A 23633-nucleotide genomic window follows, 5' to 3' on the forward strand; every position below is an offset into this window, starting at 1 on the left:
GATGCCTAGCACACACATCATTATTTGAGTTAAGTTGCTTGTTCAATAAGATAGCGTATATACCTTGTAATTAGCTTGTACCTATAATTGTTGATCAGTTAGGTAGCATGTTAACTAACTACCAATACACTGCTTAAAACGATAAATGTTCAGAATGTGTAGGTTTACTAGATAATAAGAAAATAAATAAAATGTAATTGATCAATAATTCAATGTGTTGTGTTTAAAAATAAATATATCTGATCATATAAAATGTGTTGTGTTTATATTACTTTTACAAAAAAATATATGTGATAATAAACAAACAAATGGCTGAGATGGCCAGTCAATTTGAGTAACGTTATTGTGTATTCTACGTAATGACGCAGTTTTACGTTATTACGTAATGACGTCATCATGCATCACAACGTCATTTAGCAACTTTTAGCAACAAATCAACCTGCCTCTAGCAACTTCCCCTGAAAATTAGTTGGCAACACTGATCAGAAGGCGTTTCTCAGGGAGGATCAGTGTCAGTTATGATTCCGTCTCTGTAGATGGAGGTCTGGGCCATCTGATTCCCTCCGTTAATAGGTTAACAATGCTTGGCTGCCAGGCATTAATCCAATGCCATCCAGATGATCGTATTGCCTGAGTTGATCATGCAGAAGGATCATGCCATGGAGATTTACGCTTCGAACACACCGACTGCGTTATTGCATACACCAGAGGTACATTCATTTCCAAAGGAACGCTGTGTTTGCCTTGCAGCATTGCGTTGCAGAGGCAGTTGCAGTGCGTTCTGTGTGGTGCATACGTTGGATTTATCGAACGTATGCATCAAACTGTATGCGTAAACGGGTTGACAGAAATGGTAGCAGATGGTGAGTGTTGAACTTTTGTTGCACACATATCTAGATGATGCTGCACACTATTTTGCACAATGATGCAGTCGGTGTGTTCAAAGCGTTAGCTAGACTGGCTCCTTTATCACACTCTTCAGCTAAGATTTCACATGTTATGGCTGTCACGGGAGTTCACACACACACACGCACGCAGACAAAGAGCGTTCGGGCAGTCTTTCATGCTGATTTCATGGGGTGTTGTCTCCATTTAGCCCTTTGTGCTATGTATGTTTTTCAGAGAAAGATTATGGTCAGTCAATGTAACTATAGATCAGATTTTATCTGTAAGATATGATCCATATTTCCTAGCTGGGTCATTAGAAGGTGTGCAACGCTGAAACTGCTGTGCTGCTGTCTAAATAGTTCCAGGTTGCCCTTGTTATTTTGACATTAATGAAGTTGTGCAGCTGGAAAATGTATGGAATTTTACACCCATCTCATGTCTGAGATGAAAAATGAATGAGGAGTAGAAATCCGGCAGGCTTTTCAGAGAGACGGATTGAGTGATACTTCAATTCAAGCCCATTCACTAACAAATCCAGTATGGCTGACTTCCATCAGCCATCTTGTGTGGCGGGTGGATGGCTCGTTGGGCTGGCGCTCGCCGGCTAACGCTAACTTGCTAAATGAATTGCAGGCATGGAAAAGCCATTGTGCCTGCCAGAGAAGGAAAGCAAGAGCTCAGCACTCAGGCTTTCAAAGTGCACCGTTTTAAATGTAGACAACCAAAGAAATCACCACAGTCAATGAGTAGCTCAGGCCTTCGAGCAGGCACACAATTACAGGACAGGCTCATATTTTAGCTCAGTGGCACTAGCTCATAGTATTAGAGGGAGAAGTAGTGGGTATGGGGGTGGCTCAGTGGAAGGGCCTGGTGGATGGTACCTGGGGAAATCCCCCCCACACCAGGCCCTATACAGAGACAGAGGCTCCCCTGTCTGATGGCAGGCCCAAATCTGGCTGCTGAGCTGCAGGCTGCAGTCAGAAGGGACCAGGCAGGTCAGGTCTGTCCACACACAGACAACTCCATCCTGGGGACCACCACATGATTTATGGGCCTCCAAATACCACTTCCTATTCCCCGCTCTACTCCTGCCCCAGAACGATCTACATTTGTCCAGGCCGCTCTGTTTCCACATTCAACCCAGCCAAGTGTCCAGGAATGGAATGCCTGCCTGCTGCAGAAGAGCACCTTTAAAAGATATCAGCTTCCTGTTTTAGAATGTGGCGCTTTTTGGACCTTAGGGACTAGACAAAATGGGTCTAGACAGTATGGGTCAAGGCCCATGGAGCATTTCAGTCAACCATGAGGCTTTCTGCGCCCAGGAGAATGGACTGGAAAGCTGGCAGCCTCATGTGCAGGATTCTATACTGTTACAGCTCAGCCTCTGCTGCAGTCAAACCAGGAAATGCCTTTATAAAGAATGGCAACACATGGCATTGCGTTCCTCAGTTCATTCACCTCTCCTCCAGTAGATGGCTCTCCATTCCACTCAAAATCTTTGATGTCCTCTTAGTAGACTGCACAAGGCTGTATAAGGATATTTCAGAAAAGCCCTGAATCTGAAAACATGATGAAATCTAGTATTATTGGTTTATGGAATAACGATAAATGACCAGAAACTCTATGTTATATTCATATACAGTGTATTTGGAAAGTATTCAGACCTCTTGACTTTTTCCACAATTTGTTGCGTTACAGCCTTATTCTAAAATTGATTAAATAGTATTTTTTTCTTATCAATCAACACACAATGCCCCATAATGACAAAGCAAAAACCGTTTTTTTGAAATGTTTGCAAATGTATATAAAAAAAATTATATATATATCATATTTACATACAGTTGAAGTCGGAAGTTTACATACACCTTAGCCAAATACATTTCAACTCAGTTTTTCACAATTCCTGACATTTAATCTGAGTAAGAATTTCCTGTTTTAGGTCAGTTAGGATCACCACTTTATTTTAAGAATGTGAAATGTCAGAATAATAGAATAATAGTAGAGAGAATGATTTATTTCATCACATTCCTAGTGGGTCAGAAGTTTACATAAACTCAATTAGTATTTGGTAGCATTGCCTTTAAATTGTTTAACTTGGGTCAAACGTTTCGGGTAGCCTTCCACAAGCTTCCCACAGTAAGTTGGGTGAATTTTGGTCCATTCCTCCTGACAGAGCTGGTGTAACTGAGTCAGGTTTGTAGGCCTCCTTGCTTGCACATGGTTTTTCAGTTCTGCCAACAAATGTTCTATAGGATTGAGGTCATGGCTTTGTGATGGCCACTCCAATACCTTGACTTTGTTGTCCTTAAGCCATTTTGCCACAACTTTGGAAGTATGCATGGGGTCATTGTCCATTTGGAAGACCCATTTTTGACCAAGCTTTAACTTCCTGACTGATATCTTGAGATGTTGCTTCAATATATCCACATCATTTTCCTTCCTCATGATGCCATCTATTTTGTGAAGTGCACCAGTCCCTCCTGCAGCAAAGCACCCCCACAGAATGATGCTGCCACCCCGTGCTTCACGGTTGGGATGGTGTTCTTCGGCTTGCAAGCAACCCCCTTTTTCCTCCAAACATAACGATGGTCATTATGGTCAAACAGTTCTATTTTTGTTTCATCAGACCAGAGGACATTTCTCCAAAAATGGATTGATTGATTTGCACTTTTCATACAAAAGTACGTTCATCTCTAGGAGACAGAACGCATCTCCTTCTAGAGCGGTATGACGGCTGCTTATACTTGCGTACTATTGTTTGTCCAGATGAACGTGGTACCTTCAGGTGTTTGGAAATTGCTCCCAAGGATGAACCAGACTTGTGGAGGTCTTGGCTGATTTCTTTAGATTTCCCCATGATGTCAAGCAAAGAGGCACTGAGTTTGAAGGTAGGCCTTGGAATACATCCACAGGTACACCTCCAATTGACTCAAATTATGTCAATTAGCCTATCAGAAGCTTCTAAAACCATGACATTATTTTCTGGAATTTTCCAAGCTGTTTAAAGGCACAGTCAACTTAGTGTATGTAAATTTCTGACTCACTGGAATTGTGATACAGTGAATTTGAAATGAAATAATCTGTCTGTATACAATTGTTGGAAAAATGACTTGTGTCATGCACAAAGTAGATGTCCTAACCGACTTGCCAAAAGTATAATTTGTTAACAAGAAATTTGTGGAGTGGTTGAAAAAACGGGTTTTAATGACTCCAACCTAAGTATATGAAAACTTCTGACCTTAACTGTAAGTATTCCAAACCTTTACTTAGTACTTTGTTGAAGCACCTATGGCAGCGATTACAGCCTTGGGTCTTCTTGGGTATGACGCTACAAGCTTGGCACACCTGTCTTTGTGGAGTTTCTCCCATTCTTCTCTGCATATCCTCTCAAGCGTCGCTGCACAGCTATTTTCAGGTCTCTCCAGAGATGTTAGATCGGGTTCAAATCCGGGCTCTGGCTGGGTGCACTCAAGTACATTCAGAGACTTGTCTTTTACTGAGGAGTGACTTCTGTCTGGCCACTCAACCATAAAGGCCTGATTGGTGGAGTGCTGCAGAGATGGTTGTCCTTCTGGAAGTTTCTCCCATCTCCACAGAGGAACTCTGGAGCTCTGTTAGAGTGACCATCGGGTTCTTGGTCACCTCCCTGACCAAGGCCCTTCTACCCCGATTGCTCAGTTTGGCCGGGCGGCCAGCTCTAGGAAGAGTCTTGGAGGTTCCAAACTTCTTCCATTTAAGACATTTTTTGGTACCCTTCCCCAGATCTGTGCCTCGACACAATCCTGTCTCGGAGCTCTACGGACAATTCCTTCGACCTCATAGCTTGGTTTTTTTATCTGACATGCACTGTCAACTGTGGGACCTTATATAGGTGCGTGTCTTTGCAAATCATGTCCAATCAATTGAATATACCACAGCTGGACTCCAATCTAGTTGTAGAAACATCTCAAGGATGATCTTTGAAAACAGCATGCACCTGACCTCAATTTCGAGTCTCATAGCAAAGGGTCTGAATACTTATGTAAATAAGGTATTTCTGTTTTTTATTTTTAATACATTTGCAAACATTTCTAAAAACTTGTTTTCACTTTTTCATTATGGGGTATTGTGTTTAGATTGATGAGGGAAAAAAAACAACAATTTAATCCATTTTAGAAAAAGGCTGTAACATAACAAAATGTGGAAAATGTCAAGGGGCCTGAATTCTTTACGAATGCACTGTATATTGGTATGAAATCATCCCCATCACAGAAATTGGAATATAAAATCAGATGCCCTGTCTTTCAGACAAGTCTTGATAAACACAACCCCCCCCCCCCCCCCCCCTCCCACCCCCCCACGTCTTATCTATTCCTGTTTTGTCAATATCATACTCTCCCTATCAGCTGTAAATCCCAGAAACGGGGGACTGTATGGTAGAGATAATTGAAGGTATGATTGTGTTTGGTTATCCGCCCCCACCTTAGGGGAGAGCCCAGGTGATGTCATATCTATTGAGTGTATTGCTCCATGGGCAGGTTCATAAGGACCACTGTTGTGTTTGTACTTGGATCAGTTCTATATATGAGATCCATGTCTTCGTGTGCAGCTCGCCTCAGATCTGCTAGTCAAGCCCAGCTGGGCCTCTCTGTGCTGGGCCTGCCTTCACCAGGCTCTCCCTGGGTGGATTGGGGTCTTTGATCTGCCTGGGAGTATCAGCACATGACTCTCACCCTCTCAATTGACAGTTGCCAACACTGCAGTCTGTCTCCCCTGGCGAGTGTCTGACTCTGAACCTCCCACGTCACAAACTTAAGCCCCGTTGGCACGCGCTGCCTCCATAAACTTCCCCCGCAGCTCACTGCTATCCTCTGCTAGAGGTGACTTCTCTGAGTGGGTTTGGGTATATATCAGATATTTCCTCCCTCATGATTTGGCTTGTTTTCCTCATCCTGTTCTGCTTTATCCCTGCTAAGCAGAAAGTCAGCACTTCAGTGGCGGTGTGGCTGAGTTATGCGTGGTGTGGCTGCTCAGTCTGTGGCCAGGGTTTGTGTTAGCTGGCAGAGGAGCAGGGGAGGTTAACACAGCCTGGTGTGTGCCTGAAGGGGAGAGCTGTATGTCGCCCCCGCCTCTACATGATAGGGAACACCACTGTTTACAAAACACTGCCATCTTGTTTGGAAAGCAAAAACACACTCCAACATGAAAGAGCAGCCGATTTCCGTTCAGGCAAATACATCTGTGACCCTCTGAGTCCTCAAAGCTGGGGCAACACAATTATCCTCTAGGACGTGATTCTCATCTAAGAATTCCCACCGTTTTTCTCACCTTGTGATTTTGCCTGGGGCATGCATACATTATTGCAGTGCTTGTGCTAGTCAAGCCTCTTATGGCAGGGCTCAAAACTGTTACCAAAACACTTGATTTTGCAACTCTTTGACTTGGCAGTGTGACACCAATTTTTTATTGTCGCCAGGGTGCCAGTGAAGAAAATGTAGCTGGTCACGTAAATTTTTGGTTCACATGTTGCTTTCTTTTTTTATTATCAAGATTTATTCAAACAGCAATGGGTATGCAACAATGGAAATGCAGACCAGGTATTCAAAAAGTTTGGTATGAAGTCTTGGTTGAATCTTTGCGATGTGCAATTCAGTCATCATGCGCTGTTTGAATGAACATTTGTAAAGGCTTTCCCCCCACAAAAAAAACAAAAAAATGTGACTGTAAAGTAGGCCTACATGGCAGAATGATATCATGACGATTTATATCAGTCGCGGGGCATTTGTTTTGCAAACTCTGCCATCACATGTAGTCTACACTGCTAGCCAAGCACAATGGTCTCTTGCTAGCTGCTTGAATTAAAAGGGAAACTACACCTGACCCTCCACATGTCTTTTTTTTTTATTGTTCCCAGACCTCAAAAGTGGTCTCCTGATGTGATTTCAGCATTGTTTAGAACATCCAATTTGGGTAGTAAAAAAATGATTTTGAGAGTGAAAAAAACTGGAAAACTGGAAAATACAATAATTCCACCCCCCCCACCGCCCCTGCACCAATAACCAACAAAATGAACAAAAGAGAAAAAAGAGAAAGATAAATTAAAGATAACATTTAAATGCACACATCATCTGCTTTCAGTATTCTTTTCATTCAGGCCATCAGCTTTCAGTTGGCACTGTGCCACTGGCAAATTTACCTGAATGTCAAGCCCTGCAAGGGCATGCTAATTTAAAAGATGGCTAGTCATTATTAGCCTGGTTGTGTATGGAATGCTGGTACATTATCGGACATAGGTCAGGTCATTATCGCCGAGCAGCTGCAAAAATTGGTGTGACCAAATCATGTACTGGTGCCATCAACTGAAAAGGTTCGTAGCACGAGTGCCACCAGTGGAAAAAGTTACTTTAGAGCCCTTTATGGTGAAATAATACTAAATTGCTTTGTCAGGCAGAGGTCTATCTCAGTTGCAGTTGCTTTTAAGATTGAAAATGAAATGCACATATTATAAAAACAGTCATTTTCAATTGCACAACCTCTGCAGAAAAAACGACAACACACATTTCAATTTTCTATTATGTGAACTTTCAGGCCAGCCACATTATTTTCACTTGACTGCTCCCTCGTCCTTCACATTACTTACACAGAGTCAATAATCTTGATCCCAAATGAAAACAGACTCATTGTCATTTCGTGGTTTGTTGGCATTCTCGTCCCCTTCAGTAGGTGTCGCTGTGTCTCTCTGTTTAACTCATGTCGCCCAGGCGGCAAGGTTTCTTATCCCCTTACCTCGCCAGAAAATCTAACAAACTAGAGCAGCAACAATAGATGGGTCTTGAAACTCCCCTTAATCTGACTGATCCCTTTCTGCTGAGTGGAGACCTCTCCTCTCCTGGTCTTTGGACCAGCGGTTGTTATTGAACCCCGCTATGCCCCTAGGGCTCCTATAGGTCAGAACCAGGCACATCAGGCTGGGTGCGGGTCGGTGGTGCAAATGTAGTTACTAGGTAGGGAGGGAGGCTTCCTGACACCCCCCAGTCATCATGGCTCTAAACTCACCCCATTGTGTAAGATGTGCTATCATTAAAAACCAGAGGGAGATTCCAATAACCGCCACCAAGCCAAATCATTACACGTTCTGCTCCTTTCTTATACTGTGCTATTAACTCACATTATGAACACAATGCACGCTGCTCAGAAGCGGAGGGAGCAGGCTCCGTCTTTTGGCTGCTGTGTGAGGCAAATAAAATAAACATGTATTGATCACATGGTTCGTAAACAACAGGTGTAAACTAACAGTGAAATGTTTACTTAAGGGTAATTTTCCAACAATGCAGAGTTAAAGATAAAGATTTAAAAATTAAAAATTAAAAAATTAAAATAGAAATGAGGAATAAATACACAGTGAATAACGAATAACAATAGCGAGTAAAAATAACATGGCAATATACAGGGAGTACCAGTTTTGAGTCGATGTGCAGGTGTACGAGGTAATTGAGATAGCTATGTACATATAGCTAGGGGTAAAGTGACTAGGCAAGAGGATAGATAATAGACAATAGCATAACACTGGGTGTATCCCTCTGCTCTGATGGGATCCACCCAAACACTGTTGAGTCCATAGACATGGGCTTTGCCAAGGCTAGGTCTGAACTGAGGCAGGGTCTGCGTCCCAAATGGCACCCTATTCCCTATGAAGTGCACTACCTATGACCAGGGCCTATAACGGCACTATATAGGGAATAGGGTGCCATTTGGGATGCAGTTAAGGAAAGGTAGGGATGTGTCCTGCAGTAGCTAGAACAGCAGGCACTAGAGTCACAGCAGCTAGGGGATCAGTCACTAGAGTCACAGAGAAGCAGCTTGGGGAGCAGTCACTAGTCACAGAGCAGCAAGAAGAGCAGTCACTAGAGTCACAGAGAAGCAGCTAGGGGAGCAGTTACTAGAGTCACAGAGAAGCCGCTAGGGGAGCAATCACAGAGAAGCAGCTAGGAGAGCAGTCACTAGAGTTACAGAGAAGCAGCTAGGGAAGCAGTCACTAGAGTCACAGAGAATCCGCTATGGGAGTCACTACAGTTACAGAGAATCAGCTAGGAGAGCAGTCACTACAGTTACAGAGAAGCAGCTAGGGGAGCAGTCACTAAAGTCACAGAGAAGCAGTGGAGGAACAGTCAGTCACTGGAGTCACAGAGAAGCAGCTAGGGGAGTCACTAGAGTTACAGAGAAGCAGCTATGGGAGCAGTCAATATAGTCACAGAGAAGCAGATAGGGGAACAGTCAGTCACTGGAATCACAGAGAAGCTGCTAAAGGAGTAGTCATTCAAGTCACAGAGAAGCAGTGGAGGAACAGTCAGTCACTGGAGTTACAGAGAAGCAGCTAGGGGAGCAGTCACTAGAGTCACAGAGAAGTGGTGGTGAATAGGACTCCATTCTATACTCTACTTGCCTACTGGTTGGTTACCATGGCTCCTGACTGCTTTCATTCTGGTTTTGGAGAGCACAGCAGATAATTAAATCAGACCGAGGGGGGATGGTGAAGTGGTGGTGGGGGTGGAAAGGTTTCCCTTCTGTTGACGTTATGAACATACTTTGTGTAGGTGAATGCACATAATGTCCCTTCTATTTTATGAGGCACATTGTACGCGTGGAGAAGGATGAAATCTCAGGGACACTTTCATTCTACTCTCTGGGTACATAACCATAGCACGAGGCACACAGATTGTCTGACATTAGCTTGGCTGGGAAAGGGAAAAAATAATAGCTTTTACATTACAGATTTTCATCATGATGTGATCAATTTGGTGGGTTTTTCCTTTTGCTCAGTAATGTTGTTGGCTTCTGAAGCTATACACACTTGATGGGAGATAAATAAATATAACTTTAAATCAATGGTGAACTGAATTAATATCAGTTACCTTGGTAATAGGAGGTTGTGATATGCGATAAGGGGGAATATATTCAGTACATTAAGCTAGATGAAGAGCAAAGATTATCTCTGTTTTTGATGTAAAAGTTCAAGTGAATGTTGCAAAACCTAGGCAAGGGAAAGAGATGAATCCAAATCTGGCAGTTTTACAATATCATTCATAACCCCTGTTAACCTGCTGGATGCCAATCATGGTCAAAGCAATACTATTTTAGATTTACAATAATCAAGGCTATTACAGGATGTGAGCATAGCTAAATACAATTGAGATGGACAGCTGATACACATACAGTAACACCAGGCCTGGAATTGACATATAATGTTTCAGGAAGCCCGTAGCTAATTAGACTTAATTCAAATATCATCAGAGGGATGAAAAATAGATTAACTGCATATTGAGCAGCTGTGTGCCAGTGATTTGGAGCTAGATTTTTCTCTCTTGTTTTGGAGGAGCGGTCCCCAGGCTGCAGTAACGATGGAGGGGAAGGCCCGTGCCAGGTATCGAACCCTGGGGCATGGTGGGTTTTGGCCCAGGCTCTAGCTGAGGGATTGATCGGCACTTCTGCAAGAGGGAAAGAGCAGACAAGCAGTTTATTGAGTTGAGGGTGGGGGTAAAGGGAGGATATTGGACCCAGCTCAGCAACTTTTCACTCCTTGTTTGGGGCAGGCTCTCCCCTTTCTACAGCCCCATGGCATTTGGAGCGTCAGCCCGAGAGACGCATGGCAGAGGCTGATAGATTTACTACTTAATGATCTGTCAATGCCCAGATGGAATGACAGGACAGAATTGGGGACAAAGCAAGTCTTTGGAATCCATTGCAGTGGAATAGAGAAGAGAAGCAGCAGGACACTGTAGTCTATTGGTCTGTTTAAATTCCTTTTAATTCAACACTCTTCTTCGCCTCGATACGTAGAGGTTTGCTCTTAATACCCACATCCTTGAGAGCATGAATCATAATGGTGTTGTTAATTTATTAGTTTGACAGGGACATGGTTCAACTCATGCTGTATGATGTTCCAGAAAAAGCTGGCATGTCAGCCCATTCTCAGCCACCCCTAGCTGAGCTATTCCTAGCATCTGATTAAACATGCTCTTTGTGCCAATTGACTATAGTGAACTCACCCATTTTTCATACAATTTGTGAACAGTAGTCCTAGATCTGTAAATACTTCCACACCAATAAGCATTGTGTTATGCAAAACGCTGAAAGGCACGCACATGACTTATTAAAGAAGTGTATCTATCAGAGTTTGCACATTTAGGCAGCCAAGACACGTAATCCCCTCTTGCATGTAATTCATGAGAGGCGATATATTTATTTCTGGATGATGACGTCAGAATAAAAAAGCCATCCGGCGAACAGAGTTGAAATGATCATGCTATGAGATATACAGTTGAAGTCGGAAGTTTACATACACTTATGTTGGAGTCATTAAAACCCGTTTTTCAACCACTCCACAAATTTCTTGTTAACAAATTATAGTTTTGGCAAGTCGGTTAGGACATCAACTTTGTGCATGACACAAGTAATATTTCCAACAGTTGTTTACAGACAGATTATTTAACTTATAATTCACTTTATCACAATTCCAGTGGGTCAGACGTTTACATACACTAAGTTGACTGTGCCTTTAAACAGCTTGGAAAATTCCAGAAAATGTTGTCATGGCTTTAGAAGCTTCTGATAGGCTAATTGACATAATTTGAGTCAATTGGAGGTGTACCTGTGGATGTATTTCAAGGCCTACCTTCAAACTCAGTGCCTCTTTGCTTGACATCATGGGAAAATCTAAAGAAATCAGCCAAGACCTCAGAAAAAGAATTGTAGACCTCCACAAATCCGGTTCATCCTTGGGAGCAATTTCCAAACGCCTGAAGGTACCATGTTCATCTGTACAAACAATAGTACACAAGTATAAACACCATGGGACCATGCAGCCGTCATACCGCTCAGGAAGGAGATGCGTTCTGTCTCCTAGAGATGAACGTACTTTGGTACGAAAAGTGCAAATCAATCCCAGAACAACAGCTAAGGACCTTGTGAAGATGCTGGAGGAAACAGGTACTATATCCACAGTAAAACGAGTCCTATATCGACATAACCTGAAAGGCCGCTCAGCAAGGAAGAAGCCACTGCTCCAAAACCGCCATAAAAAGCCAGACTACGGTTTGCAACTGCACATGGGGACAAAGATCGTACTTTTTGGAGAAATGTCCTCTGGTCTGATGAAACAAAAATAGAACTGTTTGGCCATAATGACCATCGTTATGTTTGGAGGAAAAAGGGGGTTCTTGCAAGCCGAAGAACACCATCCCAACCATGAAGCACGGGGGTGGCAGCATCATTCTGTGGGGGTGCTTTGCTGCAGGAGGGACTGGTGCACTTCACAAAATAGATGGCATCATGAGGAAGGAAAATTTTGTGGATATATTGAAGCAACATTTCAAGACATCAGTCAGGAAGTTAAAGCTTGGTCGCAAATGGGTCTTCCAAATGGACAATGACCCAAAGCATACTTCCAAAGTGGTGGCAAAATGGCTTAAGGACAACAAAGTCAAGGTATTGGAGTGGCCATCACAAAGCCATGATCTCAATCCTGTAGAGCATTTGTGGGCAGAACTGAAAAAGCGTGTGCAAGCAAGGAGGCCTACAAACCTGACTCAGTTACACCAGCTCTGTCAGGAGGAATGGGCCAAAATTCACCCAACTTATTGTGGGAAGCATGTGGAAGGCTACCCGAAACGTTTGACCCAAGTTAAACAATTTAAAGGCAATGCTACCAAATACTAATTGAGAGTATGTAAACTTCTGACCCACTAGGAATGTGATGAAATAAATAATTATCTCTACTATTATTCTATTATTCTGACATTTCACATTCTTAAAATAATGTGGTGATCCTAACTGACCTAAAACAGGGAATTTTTACTCAGATTAAATGTCAGGAATTGTGAAAAACTGAGTTTAAATGCATTTGGCTAAGGTGTATGTAATCTTCCGACTTCAACTGCAGGTGGCTGGAAGCAGGAAACGCTTTCGAAGGAATGTGGTTATCTTGATTTCATTCTTTAGGCGTGCTTTAGGATTACATATCAGGGAACACACTCTGCTCTTCCTTTCATCAAGGTATCACAAAGCTCACTGTCGAGGATTAACACAGCAGAAGGTCAATCAAGGGAACTGGAAAAGTACTCCCTTTTTACTGTCACAAATCGGAGCCTGCGTGACCTGAGCTTGTGTGTGGGCTTTTGTGAGTGTGGTGGTGTGTGAGTGTACAATATACACTACCAGTCAAAAGTTTGGACACACCTACTCACTCCATGGTTTTTTCTTTATTTTTACTATTTTCTACATTGTAGAATAATAGTGAAGGCATCAAAACTATGAAATAACACATATGGAATCATGTAGTTACCAAAAAAGTGTTAAACAAATCAAAATGTATTTTATATTTTATATTCTTCAAAGTAGCCACCCTTTGCCTTGATGACAGCTTTGCACACTCTTGGCATTCTCTCAACCAGCTTCACCTGGAATGCTTTTCCAACAGTCTTGAAGGAGTTCCCACATATGCTGAGCACTTGTTGGCTGCTTTTCAATCTGCGGTCCAACTCATCCCGAACCATCTCAATTGGGTTAGGGTCAGGTGATTGTGGATGCCAGGTCATCTGATGCAGCACTCCAGCACTCTCCTTCTTGGTCAAATAGCACTTACACAGCCTGGAGGTGTGTTGGGTCATTGTCCTGTTGAAAAACAAATGATAGTCTCGTGTAGCTCAGTTGGTAGAGCATGGCATTTGCAACGCCAGGGTTGTGGGTTCGATTCCCACGGGGGGCCAGTATGAAAATGTATGCACTCACTAAACTGTAAGTTGCTCTGGATAAGAGTGTCTGCTAAATGACTAAAATATACTAAGCGCAAACCACATGGGATGGCGTATCGCTGCAGAATGATGTGGTAGCCATGCTGGTTAAGTGTGCCTTGAATTCTAAATAAATCACTGACAGTGTCACCAGCAAAGCACTTCCACACCATCACACATCCTCCTCCATCCTTCATGGTGGGAACCACACATGCAGAGATCATCCGTTCACCTACTCTGCGTCTCACAAAGTCACGGCGGTTGGAACCAAAAATCTCAAATTTGGACTCATATGACCAAATTACATATTTCCACCGGTCTAATGTCCATTGCAAGTGTTTCTTGGCCCAAGCAAGTCTCTTCTTCTTATTGGTGTCCTTTAGTAGTGGTTTCTTTGCAGCAGTTCGACCATACACAAAAATGTATGCACGCATGACTGTAAGTCGCTTTGGATAAAAGCGTCTGCTAAATGGCATATTATTATTATTATTATTATTATTATTATGATGAAGGCCTGATTCATGCTGTCTCCTCTGAACAGTTGATGTTGAGATGTGTGTGTTACTTGAACTCTGTGAAGCATTTATTTGGGCTGCAATTTCTGAGGCTGGTAACTCTTCACAGAGTTCAAGTAACACACACATCTCAACATCAACTAATGAACTTATCCTCTGCAGCAGAGGTAACTCTGGGTCTTCCTTTCCTGTGGCAGTCCTCATGAGTCCTCATGAGAGCCAGTTTCATCATAGCGCTTGATGCACTTTCAAAGTTCTTGACATTTTCCGGATTGACTGACCTTCATGTCTTAAAGTAATGATGGACAGTCATTTCTCTTTGCTCTTTGCTGTTCTTGCCATAATATGGACTTGGTCTTTTACCAAATAGGGTTATATTCTGTATACCACCCCTACCTTGTCACAACACAACTGATTGGCTCAAACGCATTAAGAAGGAAAGAAATTCCACAAATTAACTTTTAACAAGGCACACCTGTTAATTGAAATGCATTCCTGGTGACTACCTCATGAAACTGGTTGAGAAAATGCCAAGAGTGTGCAAAGCTGTCATCAAGGCAAAGGGTGGCTACTTTGAAGAATCTGAAATATAAAATATATTTTGATTTGTTTAACACTTTTTTGGTTACTACATGATTCCATATGTGTTATTTCATAGCTTTGATGTCTTCACTATTATTCTACAATGTAGAAAATAGTAAAAATAGAGAAAAACCCTGGAATGAGTAGGTGTGTCCAAACTTTTGACTGGTACTGTATATGTGTGTGTGTGTGTGTGTGTGTGTACAGTGTGTGATTGTTCTGTTAGGGCTGGTCAATTACCATATAACCGTGTTTTAGGAATGTTTTTAACATTATTGTTCAACAGGATTCTACTTCATCAGGTAAAAACATGCTATGATTTATTGATGTTGATGATATTAGTGAAATCGTGAAAATATGTTTATCCTGGCTACTCTATCCCTTTAGCGGTGGTGTGGTGCTTGATGATTACTGTGAGAGGTAGATACAGACAAAGATAAATGGTTTATTCCTTTTATACAGGAGGGGACATCAAAGCTCTAGTCTAGAGCGCCTTGATAAATTATGTTTAGGATCATTTTTTAAACTCTCTCCATGGTTAAAGTAGTGAGAAATAGATGTAATTGTTGTATCATTTACTATCAACTTAAATCAAAATATTGAATTATTTTGACATTATTAATTATTTTATGTGATGCTAATTTCGGTTATGGTGGACAGAACATTACACAGACTAACTTTTTCACAACACAAGAATTACAGAAAATACACATCCTTTTTTACCTCAGATTGGTGATGTTAGTAATAAAGTTTATAGTCATCACGTTCTCACAAAATCGATTGCTTGAAACAGATCAATATCTTTGGTTTACTACAAGTGTTTTTGTCATATGTGCCAGTCGGTAGTGGGACTTAGAATGGCTGTCATTTTCAGACCACGGTGTCTTGAAAAAAATTGGGTGCTCCTCCCATAAACGTCTCTGGCCTCACATTAATTAATGGATTTGAAGGTTAAGCTATCATTCAAATAAAGCCATCCCCTATTGCTATTTAGATTCATTGAAATTATCCATTCAAAAAAGTTTATATTTCCATTTACCAAAATAATTTTCTCACAGAGATATAAGTTGATAAATGGCTACGACAGGTTGTCATCTATCGACATACTGTATATAACTGAACAGAAATATACTGTAAACGCAATATACTACAATTTCTAAGATTTTACTGAGTTACAGTTCATATAAGAAAATCAATCAATTGAAATAAATTCATTAGACCCTAATATATGGATTTCACGACTGGGAATACAGATATGAATCTGTTGGTCGCAGAAACCTTAAAAAAAGGTAGGGGCATGGATCAGAAAACCAGTCAGTATCTGGTGTGACCACCATTTGCCTCATGCAGCGCGACACATCTCCTTCGCAAAGAGTTGATCAGGCTGTTGATTGTGGCCTGTGGAATGTTGTCCCACTCCTCTTCAATGGCTGTGTGAAGTTGCTGGATATTGTCAGGAACTGGAACACGCTGTCATGGGTGACATGTCTGGTGAGTATGCAGGCCATGGAAGAACTGGGACATTTTCAGCTTCCAGGAATTCTGTACAGATCCTTGCGACATGGGGCCATGCATTATCATGCTGAAACATGAGGTGATGGCAGCGGATGAATGGGACGACAGTGGGCCTCAGGATCTCGTCACGGTATCTCTGTGCATTCAAATTGCCATCGATAAAATGCAACTGTGTTCGTTGTCCGTAGCTTATACCTGCCCATTTCATCACCCCACCTCCATCATGGGGCCCCGTGTAGCTCAGTTGGTAGAGCATGGCACTTGCAACGCCAGGGTTGTGGGTTCGTTTCCCACGGGGGGCCAGTATGAAAAATGTATGCACTCACTAACTGTAAGTCGCTCTGGATAAGTGCGTCGGCTAAATTACTAAAATGTAAATGGGGCACTCTGTTCACAACGTTGACATTAGCAAACCGCTCGCCCACACGACACCATACACGATGTCTGCCATCTGCCCAGTACACTTGAAACCGGGAGTCATCCGTGAAGAGCACACTTCTCCAGCATGCCAGTGGCCATCAAAAGTGAGCATTTGCCCACTGAAGTCGGTTATGGCGCCGAACTGCAGTCAGGTCAAGACCCTGTTGAGGACAACATGCAGATGAGCTTCCCTGACAGTGTGTACAGAAATTATTTGGTTGTGCAAATCCACAGTTTCATCAGCTGTCTGGGTGGCTCGTCTCAGGCCATCCCTCAGGTGAAGAAGCCGTATGTGGAGGTCCTGGGCGGGCGTGGTTACACGTGGTCTGCGGTTGCGAGGCCAGTTGGACGTACTGCCAAATTCTCTAAAATGACATTGGAGGAGGCTTATGGTAGAGAAATTAACATTCAATTCTCTGGCAACAGTTCTGGTGGACATTCCTGCGGTCAGCATGCCAACTGCACACTCTCTCAAAGACACATCTATGGCATTGTGTTGTGCAACAAAACTGCTCAGTTTAGAGTGGCCTTTTATTGTCCCCAGCACAAGGTGCACCTGTGTAATGATCATGATGTTTAATTGATATGCCACACCTATCAGGTGGATGGATTATCTTGGCAAAGGATACATGCTCACTAACAGGGATGTAAACAAATTTGTGCACAACATTTGAGAGAATTAAGCTTTTCTGGGATCTGTTATTTCAACTCATGAAAAATGGGACCAACACTTTGCGTTGCATTTATATTTTTGTTCAGTATACGTAGTATACCCAAGTTCATTGAAGTTTGTCTATTAGAAGAACGCAAACGGTACATGTTGCAATGGTTATTGTCCCAGTTCCATTGATTTCAATACTCTATCTATGTGAGTGATTAATTTGTGTGTGCTATTGATTACAATAGAAGAAGCTAAACAATTCCAGTCTAGAGTGACCGCTTGGTAAATATTGGTGCATCTGCAGTTTATAAGGTACTAATTTAGCAAAATACAAGTAATCTGAATACAAGTGTGACACGCGTGTGTAGGGAGTAACTATTATGTATTGGTCTTCAAAATATCACAACTTAATTCAGTATATTGATTATGAATTTGGACATCTAAAACTGGTGTTTTGAGACTTGGCCATAAATCAAAAAGCCATGAAAACAGGAAGCAGTAACAGTATCATTTTCAATGTGTCACGTCTCCTCCCGTTGCTCCCCTCCGGCGCTCTGATTCACTGGTCTACTGAGCCACCGGTCTGAGCGCACCACCTCGGCAAACACAGGAATGGAAACCCAACGCAGCCTAATCACCTCCAGCACACCTGCACATCATCATATCATCACCACCACTATATAGCCCTGGACTGTTAGTTCATTGTTGTGTGTAATTGTTAGCGTTGTGTTGTTTACGCTCTCTTTGTTATTCTCTTTCTCATTATTAAGTAAACCTTTACCTTGTTAATTCCTTCGTCTGCGTCCTGCCCCTTCGTATACTCAGTACTCGTCACACAATGTGTGTTTTAGTTATGTAATTTTTACATTATTTTTCAACAGGATTCTACTTTATCAGGTAAACACTAGCCCAAAAACGTGCTATGATTTATTGATTGTGATGATATTAGTGAAATCATGAAAATATGTTTGTGCTGGCTACTCCATTGCTTGATGACTATTGGGAGAGAGAGATACAGACAAAGATAAAAGTTTGATTCCTATTATACAGGAGGGGACATCAAAGCCACACTACCACTGCCTGCATTTCAGAGTGGTTTGATTTTCTTATTGTATTTGCTAGAATGTGGACATGTCCACCAACAATGGTGCTGGGGAATCTTTTGAAGTTTCAATTGAGGCATTCAGACATGTACGAGGGAGATAGCACCGCAAGGAAAGCACCACTTTCCCCACAAATTGTCCATATCATTAACATTGACTTCAGGCTTCGAGGATAGGATACCTACCGTACAGTTTCTTCCAGTCCTTGAAAGAGAGACTTGCAGTAATGTCACTCTCCTCCCATATACGTCACACAGTGCTTCCAGGCCCTCTGAGTCTCTCTCCAGGCAAGTTATTGGAGGAGTATTTTTTGCTGTGGCTCCATGGCTGCCAGTTAAAAGCAGCCTTGCTCATTAATAGCTCTATTTCTATCTGGCTTGGTTCATAACAGCCAGCCCCGGCAGAGAGAGAGTACTGGCCCCTCTCCAGCCAGCCAGCCAGCCATTCAGACAGGGCCTCTCTCTCTATGTGTGCGTCCCAAATGGCATCCGATATCCTATATAGTCCACTACATTTGGGCCCTGGTCAAAAGTACATCACAATACAGGAAATATGGTGTCAATTGGGACACAGTCTCTTTCATTCACCCAGGGGAGGGGGATTAGAGCCTGTTCCAGGGAGGATCCATTGGACCGGGGAGAGGGGGTGATCGGAGTGCTGCCCAGAGCCCAAAGAGCCTCCCAGGCAGAGTACACCTGGCAGGGTGACGGGCTAATGACAGGACAGCAGGACATGGCTGAGCTGCTGCCTCATATCATAATAAGCCCTGCTGTTCACTCTGACTCCTCCATCGCACATGGAGCCTGTCGTTGCTGCTTACTGTCCCTGCTCCAACTGTCCACCAGGCTGGGTTCCTAAACAGAGGTCCCCTTTGCACAAGGGTAATTGGCCTGTGTAACCAGAAACAGCAGCCGCACCTCTCCTCCACCTCCCTGCTCCTCTTCCCCCTCTCCTGTCCCTCATTCCTGCGGCAGAGGTGGGAGGTGGGAAGTAATTGGATAGGTATCCATTGGAAACAGGCTGTGGTGTTGTGCCCAAGCCCACATGCGACGCCCGCGCCCCTTCCTGGAGCACTAAGGCAGCAGGTTGTCATACAATTATCTGTAAGGTCCCTCAGTCGTGCAGTGATATTCAAACACAGATTCAACCACAAAGACCAGGGAGGTTTACTAATGTCTCGCAAAGAAGGGCACCTATTGGTAGATGGGTAAATAGCATACATTGAATATCCCTTTGCGCAAATTGAACTTATTAATTACTTGCGCTGTTCTGTGAAGGGAGTAGTACAAAGCATTGTATGAGATCTTCAGTTTGTTGGCAATTTCTCGCATGGAATAGCCTTCATTTCTCAGAACAAGAATAGACTGACGAGTTTCAGAAGAAAGTTATTTGTTTCTGGCCGTTTTGAGCCTGTAATCAAACCCACAATTGCTGATGCTCCAGATACTCAACTAGTCTCAAGAAGGCCAGTTTTATTGCTTCTTTAATCAACACAAAATGTTTCAGCTGTGATAACATAATTGCAAAAGGGTTTTCTAATGATCAATTAGCCTTTTAAAATTATAAACTTGGATTAGCAAACACAACGTGCCATTGGAACACAGGACTGATGGTTGCTGATAATGGGCCTCTGTATGCCTATGTAGATATTCCATTAAAAAAATCAGCCGTTTCCAGCTACAATAGCCATTTACAACATTAACAATGTCTACACTGTATTTCTGATCAATTTGATGTTATTTTGATGGACAAAAAAATGGCTTTTCTTTCGAAAACAAGGACATTTCTAAGTGACCCCAAACATTTGAACGGTAGTGTATATATAACACAGGGATGTAACCCAAACAAAAGAGCGAGGTGGGGAACAGAGGGCACATACAGTGCCTTGCAAAAGTATTCATCCCCTTTGGCGTTTTTCATATTTTGTTGCATTGCAACCTGTAATTGAAATGTTTTTTTTATTTGGATTTCATATAATTGACATACACAAAATAGTCCAAATTGGTGAAGTGAAATGAAAAAAATTACTTCTTTCAAAAAATTCGAAAAAATAAATAACGGAAAAGTGGCACGTGCATATGTATTCACCCCCTTTGCTATGAAGCCCTTAAATAAGATCTGGTGCAACCAATTACCTTCAGAAGTCACATAATTAGATAAATAAAGTCCACCTGTGTTCAATCTAAGTGTCACATGATCTGTCACATGATCTCAGTATATATACACCTGTTCTGAATGAGCAGCGGTACCGGGGGGATCCTTGATAGAATCCCCCCCGACACGCTGCACCAGCAGCGGGATGAAACCGGCCTTGGGGACGACCACAGGAACGCGGTGTGGGTCGGTCAGGGCGCTGACGGTGAAAATCCCTGGTCAGCGAAGCGTCCAGGATGTCCACCGCAGGAATTTGGCACCGTTCCTCTGGGCCGTACCCCTCCCAGTCGATGAGGTACTTGAGTAGCCCCTCCCGACGCCTCAAATCCAGGACTTCACGGACCGAGTATGTCGGACCTCCCTCGATGTCCAGAGGAGGAGGCAGGGCGTCACTGGATTCAGCCTCAGCGAAACCCAGGCACCACTGGCCTGAGGAGAGACACATGAAAAGTCGGGTTAATGCGGTAATCAGCAGGGAGTTGCAAATGGTACGTTACCTCATTAACCCTCCTCAGGACATTAAACGTCCCCACAAACCATGGGCTCAGCTTCCTGCAGAGCAAGCAGAGGGGCAGGTTCCGGGAGGAGAGCCAGACCCGGTCGCATGGAGAGAACTGCGGGGAGGTCGTTCTGTTCCTTGTGCCGACGCATGGCCAGCTTGAGACGAGTGTGCGCAGCGTTCCAGATCTCGTCAGCACGCCGAAACCACTCGTCCACCGCAGGGGTCTTGGTCTGGTGCGGATGCCAAGGTGCCAGGGCCGGCTGATACCCCAACACGCACTGGAAAGGAGTGATGTTAGTGGAGGAGTGGCGGAGGGAATTCTGAGCGTACTCAGCCCAAGGTATAAATTCTGCCCACTCTCCTGGATGGTCCTGACAGTAACACCTCAGGAACCTGCCCACTTCCTGATTGACCCTCTCCACCTGCCCATTAGCTTGAGGATGGTACCCGGAGGTGAGACTGACCGTGACCTACAGGCGTTCCATGAGAATTGCGCCGGAGAAGATGGCTGCCGTTTTACAGCCCTCTAACCAATTGTACTATTATGTGTGTTTTTTCACGTTATTTGTAATTTATTCTGTACATAATGTTTCTGCTACCGTATCTTATGACCAAAAATAGCTTCTGGATATCAGGACAGCGATTACTCACCTCGTGTTGGACAAAAACAAATTATTCAATGAGTCGGACGCGAAGTATATTCTACAGACACCCGACAAGGCCCAAATCCCCGTCATTCGTATGAGAAAGAGACGGAGATATCGTGGACGTAGTTCGGGGTGCCTTGTAAGGATCTGACGGCGAGTGAGTAAACTGCCTCTTCCATCAATCTTATTAGCCAATGTTCAGTCATTTGAAAATAAATTGGACAACCTAAGATTAAGGTTATCCTACAAACGGGACATTAAAAACTGTAATATCTTATGTTTCACCGAGTCGTGGCTGAACGACAACATGGATGACATACAGCTGGCAGGATATACGCTACAATGGCAGGATAGAACGGCTGACTCCAGTAAGACTAAGGGTGGCAGTCTGTGTATATTTTTAAACAACAGCTGGTGCATAAAATGTAATACTAAGGAAGTCTCAAGGTTTTGCTCGCCTGAGGTAGAGTATCTCATGATAAGCTGTAGACCACACTATTTACCAAGAGAGTTTTCATCTATATTTTTTGTAGCTGTTAATTTACCACCACAAACCGATGCTGGCACTAAGATTGTACTCAATGAGCTATATAAGGTCATAAGTAAACAGGAAAACACTCATCCAGAGGCAGTGCTCCTAGTCGCCGGGGACTTTAATGCAGGGAAACTTAAATCCATTCTACCTAATTTCTACCAGCATGTTAAATGTGAAACCAGATGAAAATAAACTCTAGACCACCTTTACTCCACACACAGAGATGCGTACAAAGCTCTCCCTCGCCCTCCATTTGGCAAATCTGACAATAACTCTATCCTCCTGATTCCTGCTTATAAGCAAAAACTAAAGCAGGAAGCACCAGTGACTCGGTTAATAAGGAAGTGGTCAGATGACGCAGATGCTAAGCTACAGGACTGTTTTGCTAGCACAGACTGGAATATGTTCCGGGATTCTTCCGACAGCATTGAGGAGTACACCACATCAGTCACTAGCTTCATCAATAAGTGCATCGATGACATCGTCCCCACAGTGACCGTACGTACATTCCCCAACCAGAAGCCATGGATTACAGGCAACATCTGCACTGAGCTAAAGGGTAGAGCGGCCGCTTTCAAGGAGTGGGACTCTAACCCGGATGCTTATAAAAAATCCTGCTATACCTCAGAAGAATCATCAAACAGGCAGAGAGTCAATATAGGACTAAGATTGAATCGTACTAGACCGGCTCTGAAGCTCGTCGGATGTGGCAGGGCTTGAAAACTATTACAGACCACAAAGGGAAGCACAGTCGCAAGCTGCCCAGTGACACAAGCCTACCAGAGGAGCTAAATCACTTCTATGCTCACTTCGAGGCAAGCAACACTGAAGCATGTATGAGAGCATCAGCTGTTCTGGATGACTATGTGATCACGCTCTCCGTAGCCAATGTGAGTAAGACTTTTAAGCAGGTCAACATTCACAAGGTGGCAGGGCCAGACGGATTACCAGGACGTGTACTCCGAGCATGCGCTGACCAACTGGCAAGTGCCTTCACTGACATTTTCAACATGTCCCTGACTGAGTCTGTAATACCAACATGTTTCAAGCAGACCACCATAGTCCCTGTGCCCAAGAACACTAAGATAACCATGAAGTGCTTTGAAAGGCTGGTCATGGCTCAAATCAACACTATTATCCCAGAAACCTAGACCCACTCGAATTTGCATGCCGCCCGAACAGATCCACAGATGATGCAATCTTTATTGCACTCCACACTGCCCTTTCCCACCTGGACAAGAGGAACACCTACGTGAGAATGCTATTCATTGATTACAGCTCAGCGTTCAACACCATAGTGCCCTCAAAGTTCATCACTAAGCTAAGGACCCTGGGACTAAACAA

General features: G+C 43.2%; 1 pseudogene across 1 annotated transcript in view; it reads right to left on the reverse strand.

Moving 5' to 3' along the window:
- LOC311107659 (matrix-remodeling-associated protein 5-like) overlaps positions 1-23633 on the reverse strand; it is a 94387-nt pseudogene that overhangs the window by 64731 nt on the left and 6023 nt on the right. The window contains exons 2-3 of the transcript in view: positions 21139-21367; positions 20884-21034 (exon numbers count right to left, since the gene is read on the reverse strand). The product of the transcript in view is annotated as a matrix-remodeling-associated protein 5-like (transcript). The remainder of the gene's footprint in view (positions 1-20883; positions 21035-21138; positions 21368-23633) is intronic.

Source organism: Coregonus lavaretus (assembly GCF_964263955.1).
Source record: "Coregonus lavaretus genome assembly, chromosome: 32".
Lineage (NCBI taxonomy): Eukaryota > Metazoa > Chordata > Actinopteri > Salmoniformes > Salmonidae > Coregonus > Coregonus lavaretus.